Here is a 9,334-nt window from a genome sequence, read left to right as displayed (position 1 = left end):
TTACTTTATCCTAAATGCTGTACATTTTACTATTGTCTCCCATCATTGTCTCTCCTTCTTCCATTCTTTTTCAGGACACTATATCTAACTCTTCCCTTTAAATAGCACACTCACATCTTCTCTGAGATTTTGCACCTTTTGTTACTTAATGATCACAAGGTGTTACACAAAGCAATCAGCAGTTACAAAATAAAAGGTACAAATATTCAAAATCAGAAAATTTCAAAATTCATATAACTATTTTTAAATTATATGATTTCACCCCTGCAAACAAATAAAAAACTCAGCTAAAAATACTAATGCTTATTGAGAAAACTCAGTAAAATGAATAGATACATAATAAGCATAAAGTGTGTGTGTGTGTGTGTGTGTGTGTGTGTGTGTAGAAATCCACTTCTAGTTGAATATACCTCTCCATTAAATTTCATAGACATTGGAAATAATTATTTATCTACTTAATCAACACTACTTATTATTCAATTATTATATTTCATTATTTAATTTTGACATCTCAATGCATCCTAGACTATGAAAATTTAGTTGAATGTCTTGTTGCACATGTGGTCTTCTGAATTTTTCCTTATATTGCTTATTTATTTGTCTTAAGACTGACAGGCCACATATACAATTCATGACTGTTATAGTTTTGATATAAAATGACACTTTTATTCTATAATCTGACCATTAATTCTACATTCCAGATATTAAAATTCCATTGTTTTTGTTGGCTTTTGTCAATATATATTTATCCACTTATTTGCATCCATTAATACAAGGGTGCTTCAAAATTATCATTCATAGTAAATATCTTAATTTTTAGATTAAAAGGGAAAAATCACCTCAATAGATACAAATTTTGATAAAATATAATACCCATTCCTTCTCTCTCTCTCTCCCTCTCTCTCTCTCTCTCACACACACACACACACATACACACACACAACTATTAGTCAGCCACAAGTAGAACAATTTGCCCTAATTTGATAAAGAGTACTTCCAGAAATATATAATAATCATTACATACTAGCTGTGAACACTTCAAAATTTATTCAGGAGAATAAATTCTTTGAGCCTTATTGTCCATTTATAAACCTATAGTTTTATAAAGTTTCATCTAGCTTTCCAATGATCTCACAACAGATGAAAGAGGGAGTGACCCCTGACTCTAGTCTAAAAGCAAGGCCTGAGTGGAGGGTAGGTGGGATGGGTTTAAAGGCAAAGGAGCTCAAAGGGAAACATCTGTGGCTGGAATCCCTTAGGATTGATCTCATTTTCCTTTCAAGCCCAGATGGCTTCCACTCTCATGCAAATGAAGGGGATAAGCTAGACAGTTCTGTAGACTTTGTAAATATCCCTTTGCTAGGACTAGAGAGGATCCAACTTCTGACCCTGGATCCCTGCTCCAGCAACTATTCTATTAGGATCCCCCAACCTCATCCCAAGTCTTCTCCATCTGCATCCTTCATCCCATCCTTGATTCCAAGCCCTCTAATTTAGCTGCTGCTCAGAGTTGCAATTATAATTGGTAGGGCAGTTGCTATATTGAGCAGAGTGGGATTGAGCATTTCTGGGCTGAAACTCTGTTCCATTGAGAAATTTAGAATATTAATGTGCAAGGGTAAAGTACTGCAGGGTTTCACAAACCTTAATTATAGTTTAAAATTTTTTTAATGAGAAAGCTGCATAAGTGTTACAAGCTAATGGGAGCTTTCCGGGTTATTTGGTGATGAGTAATTGCTAAATGATTTGACCTAAGTAAATATGAAGTACGAGAGATAAGGAGAAGGAAGGGAAGAAGAGACAGTGTGAAATTTCATGCCAGCATTGTCAACCAGTAAAGACTACACTTGAATTCAAAGAGGAAATGATACTTTGATACTTTGGGGAGAGAAAAAGAGGATTTAGCTGGGAAGGAGGGCAGAATGAATCATCCTTCAATGGACATCTATTGAAAAAGCCCACAGATTCAAACTAGGAAGGAAAGGAAAAACCTGTTAGGACCTGAAGATGAGGTCCATGAGACAAAGCCCAAGAGTGCATACAGGAAATCAGAGAATGGCCTAGCACTAACCCTCTTCACTAGAGCAAAAAGTTGCACTTACTATTGGTAAAGCTCTGCAGCAGGAGTCTGCAAACTGTACAGGACCAAATAGTAAATATTTTCAGTTTTGCAGGACATACGGTCTCTGTTACAACTGCTCAACTCTATCCTTGTAGCATGAAAGCAGCCATAGCAATACATAAATAAAGGGGCATAGATGAAGTTCAATAAAACTTTACTTACAAAAATAGGTGATGGGCCCACAGGCTGTAGTTTGCCAACCCCTAATCTAGAAGAAAGTTATTTTACAGTCATTGAAGAATAAGAAACAGAACTCAGGAGACCCCTGAAATTGAAGACTACAGTGAATTAAATGCTTAAGGATAATTACCCAAGAGAAAAAATACAAGACCTCTAGAAAAAGAGAAAAAATACCAGACCTCTAGAAAATGCAGATATCAGGCTAAGAAGTACTTGAAAGGTCACTTGACCTATTGGAAGAGGCTATGTGAACTAAGAGACGACAAATACAAAATCAAATTCAGAAGAGCCAGTATGTTTCAGGTGTAGAAAATGTAGTTTTTTCAGTCAAGGTAGGACTGAAACAACTTCTGAGATGCTACAAGCTATGTTCCCTGGAGACTGTGGTCCAGACCTGATTTTCATGAAGGGTCTCATGAGTCAATAATTAATAGTATTGAGAAATTATTCATTGGCCATTTTCTTTAGAAGAATGTTCCTTTCTGTGAAGAGATAACAATAACAAATGATAGTACAACAAATTTATAGAATTTTGAAAATACCTTTAAATAAAAGTTGTTAAATATGAACAGAAAATTAAAGTGGCAAAGATATTTTGTGGGGGGGGGGGTGGAAATCAAGATACAAAATAAATATCTCTCTAAAGAAGAGAGTACATAAATGTTCCAATCCGAACCTTTAAAAATTGAACCAAATGATAAATGAAATGCTGGTAGAACATGTACTTGTTTGGGGAAACTTAGGAAGCATAAAACACAAAATCAAATGAATAAGGGAAACAAAATTAACCAAACAGAGAATAAGGTACTAGCAGGCAAGAAGTCTATGGAAATATTACAAATATTTTCAAGGAGTTCTATAAAATTTTCAATTTAAAAAAACCTTAATGAAGCTAAACTCATCAAACAAATGAAATCTGATTTCTAGCAGGTTCAAGAGAAAAAAATAATCAAGAGCTGAGATGAACATAGAGCAGTTTCAGGAAGCAGAAAAGTAAAATGAGGGGAACATTTAACTTGAGAACTAATAAAGTCACAGTTTAATATAAAATTCAGAAAGATCTCAAGGAAACTGTTTACAAAAAAAAGAAAAAAAATGAAGTTTTGAATAATTGCATTGGGCAGCTGAAATAACTGGCAAATCACCAGAATGAGAAGATAAAATAAATCAGGAATGACAGATGATATATAGCTCCTGGATATAATCTTTGTTAACAATAGCTGGAAAAGATTGAGGCCATTTCCCATCCAAACTGAGTGATGAGGTGTCAACCAGGCATGAGCTACAAGAACAAATAAAGAACATGAGATTTGTTCTCTGCATTCAGCAAAGCTCTACTGGAAAATGAATGCAAAACCTTGCAGCACAATGTAGGGATTCTGAAAGCACATAAAGATAGGGCTCTGTTTTTTTAAAAAAAAAAAAAAAAACCTGACTCAGGAAGAGAATAAGCGGAGAAAGAAAGAGCAAAAGCAATCAGCAGCAGCTCTTTCCCTTTGGTGTTGGCATGCCACTGAAGATCCTGGTGTTGCCATGGCCATCACCCCATCTGATGTTACCCGTATTTTAAGAAAAAGCCGTACCCAAAGTCTCGCTTCTGCTGAGGTGTCCCTGATGCCAACATACGCATCTTTGACCTGGGGTGGAAGAAGGCAAAAGTGGATGAGTTCACACTCTTTGGCCACGTGGTATCAGATGAACATGAACATTTCTCTTCCTGAAGCCCTGGAGGTTGTCCCTATTTGTTCCAACAAGTAGGTGAAAAGCTGTGGTGAAGATGGCTTCCACTTTATCCACATCAACAAGGTTTTGTCCTTTGCTGGTGCTGACAGCCTCCGGACAAGTATGCGGGATGCCTTTGGAAAGCCCCAGGGCACAGTAATCAGGGTCCACATTGGCCAAGTAATCATGTCCACCTACACCATGCTACAGAATAAAGAGCATGTGATTGAGGCTCTATGCAGGGCCAAGTTCAAGTTCCCTGGCCACCAGAGGATCCACATCTCCAAGAAGCAGGGCTTTACTAAGTTTAATGAAGATGAGTTTGAAGACACGGTAGCTGAAAAGTGGCTCATGGCAGATAGCTGTGTAGTCAAATTTGTCCCTAATCAAGGCTCGCGGGACAAATGATAAGCCCTGCACTTGTGAAAGCCTTGGTGCTGTCCCCTCCCTACACAACCAATAAATCCTACTTTCTATCAAAAAAAAAAAAGCAATCAACAGCAGAGGTGAAAATTTACAGTCTGAGAATTCAAGAAATGGGAGGAGAATTCTTGAAAATAGAAATATCCATATGCAATTCATGATAAGGCCCATCACTACTGAAGGTCAAAATGTATACCACTATATAAAATGTACAATGCTTTCAAAACCAAAGACTCTAAAACCAAATCCAAGAAGACTTGATCCTGAAACAGTCCAACAGAAATTTTCTCGATCACCAGGCAAACTACATCATGCAGTAGAATCACCTAGAAGGCTTATTGAAACGAAGATGGCTGGGCCCAATCTCTGAGTTTCTGGTTCATAGATCTAGAATGACAACTGAAAATTTGCATTTTAACAGTTCTCTGGTTATGATAATGCCACTGGTCTGAGGATCAAAGTTTGAGAGCCACTGCTATTAACCAATCCTGGCTGCATATTAGAATTGCCTTCGGTCCTTGTAAACCTATTCAATCAGAATCTCTAGGTATGGGGCTCAGGCACTGATATTTTTTGAAGCATCTCAGATGATTCCAACAATCAAGAACCACTGCAGTTAGCCAAGGTGGTTCTTTCAACCATTTCACTGAAATTGGCAACATATTACCTCTCATCCCTACTGACGGCTTTTCACATTTGATGTTTTCTTTTCTCTTAACAGGAGAGATTTGTCCAGAAATGAACAAGTCCAATGCATGGGCCAATACCCAGTCTCAGGGAGTCCTCTGATTTATCAGTGAGTAGTAACTGCCCCTGTCTGGATTCTGATGAAGCTTCATTGAGAAACTCAAGGAGTTACTTTGATGATAAATCCTGGGTTTAGTTCTAGTGCTAGAAGCTGCCACCTCCCCTTCTATCCTCCTACCTTTACAGCATGATCTCACCAACAGGAGGATGCCCACCACCCTCTGGTCAATTTGGCACTCTACCTACTTGAAGCCTGGGGAACTCAACTCTTTCCACTCTTCCTTCCACCTCTGGTTTTTGCTGTACATTACTTTCTAGACATAAATAAATTACTTTAGCTTTTACCCAGAATAAAGAACTTGCCTTCTGACTCTGTGAAGATAAATGTGAACACCAAAGTTTCACATTTGTTTCACTTGGTTCAAGGAAGAGCATCGTATCTGGTCTCAGATCAACACCTCTACCTTTATCCCCAAACCAAATCCAAGTGTTCTTCTAGTTTTGCAAGATTTTTTTCATCTTCAAGGTGTTAGCACCTCACCCCATATGCACAAGCATGTACCTAGGTGTGCGTGTATATGCATACCCATCTGCTCACAGCAAGGAAAAGAAAGCCATAGGCTTCTCTCAGGTTTTCAGTGTAAGACAATGAATGTACTATTTAAACATTTAACTCGATTCAAAATCCTATATTTTTCACTTTTATTGAGGTAAAATTATGGACAAGAGTAATCACAACTCTTAAGTATAAAAATTGACGAGTTTTGACAAAATAGAACCAAATAGAACATTTGCATCATCTTAGAAAGTTCTCTTATGTCTTCTCACAGTCAGTCCTAAAGGCAACCACTGTTCTGATCTCTATCACTTCCTAGCCTTGCCCATTCTTGAACTTCATATAAATGAAATCACACACTTTGTCCTCAGTTGCGTCTATCTATTTTTGCTCAGCATGACTATGAGATTCATCCACACTGTTATGTCTCACAGTTTATTCTTTTTTTTAAATAAATGTATTTATTTAAATTAGTTTCAAGTATACAGTACATTGGTTAGACATCTATAATGTTCATAAAACAACCCCCCCGATTGCTCCCCGCCTCCCCTGACCCTCCACTTAGCCATCGTATTGATGCTAACTGCATTCCCTCTTCCATGCTCCCCGTGCCAAATTATCAACTACTAACTTGTACTTCTTTAACCCTTCACCCCATTCTCCCTGCCTCCCAAACCCCTCCCCTCTGTCTGTCATCAAATTGTCCACTATATTTGTGAATCTGTTTTTGATTAGCTTGTTCTTTTTGTTCCTTAAATACCCCGCAGTTTATTCTTTTGTGTTCCTGAGTAACATTGCATTATTTGAATACAAAACGAAATTACTTTAATCCATTTTCATGTTGATGGATATTTAGGTTATTTTCAGGTTTTGGCCATTCTCAATAAAGTTCTACAAAGATTCTTGAACAAGTCTTTTTGTAGACATACGTTTTCATTTCTCTGGGGTGCATTTTCTCCCAGAAGGGCAATTACTGTATCATAACTATAAATGTTTAACTTTATAAAAGACATTTTCCAGAGTTGATTGTACCATTTTACACTCCAAACAGCAATGTATGAGAGTTTTGTAGCTCTACATCCTCAACAAAATTTGGTTCAGACAGTCTTTTTCATTTTAACCATTCTGGTGGGTTCATAGTAGTAATGTTTACTATTTTTGCAGAATATTTTCAATGGATGCTGACCTGAAATTGTCCATATTTGAGCCATCATTTAATGCTGAGGTTTGTATTTAATTTTTTTAAAGTTTACCACCAATGGAAATCATCTTTTGAACTATGGTCTCCTTTTATAATGTGGCCTGACTAATTTTATTTTTAATTATTTGGATCATGTAACTTTAAATTATTTACAATATTATGGAAATAAAGAAATGCCTTTTAAATAAAAATAATTTAAATTGAATTAATTAATCAATTGGTCAACTAATTTAATTACTAGAAAAAAAAGATGGGCTATTAAAACAAAATGAAATGTAACTTCTTCATTAGACTAATACTTAAATTGCTTCCATTTGTTTTTGCAAGATATGTTTTGATTTTATTCTATTATTGTGTTTTTATTAACTTTTTGTAGATATAAATTTAAAAACTTTTTTCATAGGTGTCTTGTGTTAAATAATTGCTCAAAATATTGGAGAAAAAATGGTATCTATAGCAGTGATTCTCAAACTTCAATTGATATGAGAACTTAGTAAAAATACAAGGGCCCAGGCACCCTTTCCTGTTTCAAAAAAGTTGGTCATGTTTGCTCTTTATTAGTTTTCCAGGTGATTCTGAGACACACCAAAATTTAATAACCACTGCTCTATAGCATATCCTAGCATGAAATAAAACGACTTAATTACAGTGCAGTTGTCAGCAATGACCAACAGATGGCTCACTTGATCATGACACTGTTTAGCAAAACAGGAATTTATCTGCATATCAAGGCATTTTCCACAGAAATAAGAAGTACATAGAAATAAAGACTACAGTTATATCTGAAGAATAATGCAAATGTTCTTTTCTCCTTATTGTCTTTGAATGTGTGACTCCTAATGAGTCTTTTAGACAAATATGTAGAAACTTCCATTCTTGAATGTAAAAAATTGTTCTTTCGACTTTATGTTAGGCTGTATGCCTTCTTAAGAAAAATTCAGTTCTGTCAAGTAAAATGCTCCATACATTCTATAGTACTGACTTCACCAAAAGGTCAGGAAGTGATTCATTCTGCTGTGGTTTGGGCTCACTAGGGTAGATAGCCTTAAAGGTTCACAGAGGGGATTACTTCAAAGAGTAAGAGCCTGCCTCTTAGGCCTGAGTTTAATTACAGCTAATCAATTGCAGTGATTCTGGCTGTAAAGTTGGCTTACTTTGAGTTTATTGAAAAAGAACTATTTGGAGTCATACAGAATGTTCTTTCTGGATGACAGCTAGGCAGGCATTACTACCTCACTCAAATGCCCCCAGCCAAGGTGACATGTTCCAAAGCAGGCAATGATTTCCCAGATAAAGTTTAAATGCCCAATTCAGTTTGGAATTGTCCCACAATCTCAAAATTTCCAAATAAAGGTCTCTAAAGCCTGGAGAATAAACTTTATTTATTCACTGATCACTGGTAAACATTTATTCAATGCCTACTCTGTGCCAGATAATGAATAAGGCCTGAAAATTAAGACACAAAAGATATAATTTAGACTTGGAGACAGATAAGTGGTCGACTTGCTATAGTGATACTCATCACATCTGTAATTGATGGTTGGATGGCTATTGTTTTCACTGCCACACCCTCGTTGCCCAGCACAATGCCCAACATCTACTTAATATTTTCTCTATTATGTAGCTAATATGCTGACACAAGTTATCTCAGGTCACTAAGAGAGCACAGTGGACAGTTACATAACTTAAATGAGGGAGAAAGACCTTTGGAGAACTTTCTTTGGTTGAGTACATTTACAGAGTAATCTGTACATTTGGGATTTTACACTGAAACTGACATGATCTTGCCCAACTTCCCTCACCACTCACTTCTATGCTACAGGCAATTTACTGAGAGAACCTAAAAATCACCACCTGAGGATTTTTTTCTGGCCTTGGAACACACCCAACTGCTGCCAGAGCTTCCCCCACGAGCAGCCTTCGATCCATGACTTCCAAGAGTTGGCGAACAAATGCCCCAGCTTTTTTACTTTACGTACAGATGAGATAACTCTGAAGTTGTTCTACACTGTCTCTTAGATTTCTTCAGTGGAATATAGTTTCTCTAATTGCCCACAGTGCTAACTGGCTTGATAACACAACTTTTACTGGATTCTTCCCATCGTCTGTCTCACTTTCCTTTTCCCTGTTGGTGGTTCCTGGCATCAACTCTCACGTAAAACACTCACACTCAAGTAAGTCCTTGTCTCAATGTCTGCTTCTGGCTGAACTCAACCCCAGGATAAACATGGGCCATCCACGTTCACATGGGTGAGAGGTAAGGAAAAGTGTTGGCGACATGTGCCCAAACATGGAAGCATGAGGGAACTTGAGACTGTGAATAGTTAACAATTGATAGAACATAGAGTATAAGGGCTGGAAGTGATAAGGGATCCTGTGAGCT

General features: G+C 36.9%; 1 pseudogene; it reads left to right on the top strand.

The window, feature by feature from the left end:
- The window catches only part of LOC105299457, a 43,794-nt pseudogene extending 39,344 nt beyond the window's left edge, over nucleotides 1-4,450 (top strand).
- Nucleotides 4,451-9,334: the final 4,884 nt, after the last annotated feature.

Source organism: Pteropus vampyrus, unplaced genomic scaffold, assembly GCF_000151845.1.
Source record: "Pteropus vampyrus isolate Shadow unplaced genomic scaffold, Pvam_2.0 Scaffold7, whole genome shotgun sequence".
Lineage (NCBI taxonomy): Eukaryota > Metazoa > Chordata > Mammalia > Chiroptera > Pteropodidae > Pteropus > Pteropus vampyrus.
The sequence above is the reverse complement of the archived record's forward strand: the minus strand, read 5'-3'. Positions and strand labels throughout refer to the sequence as shown.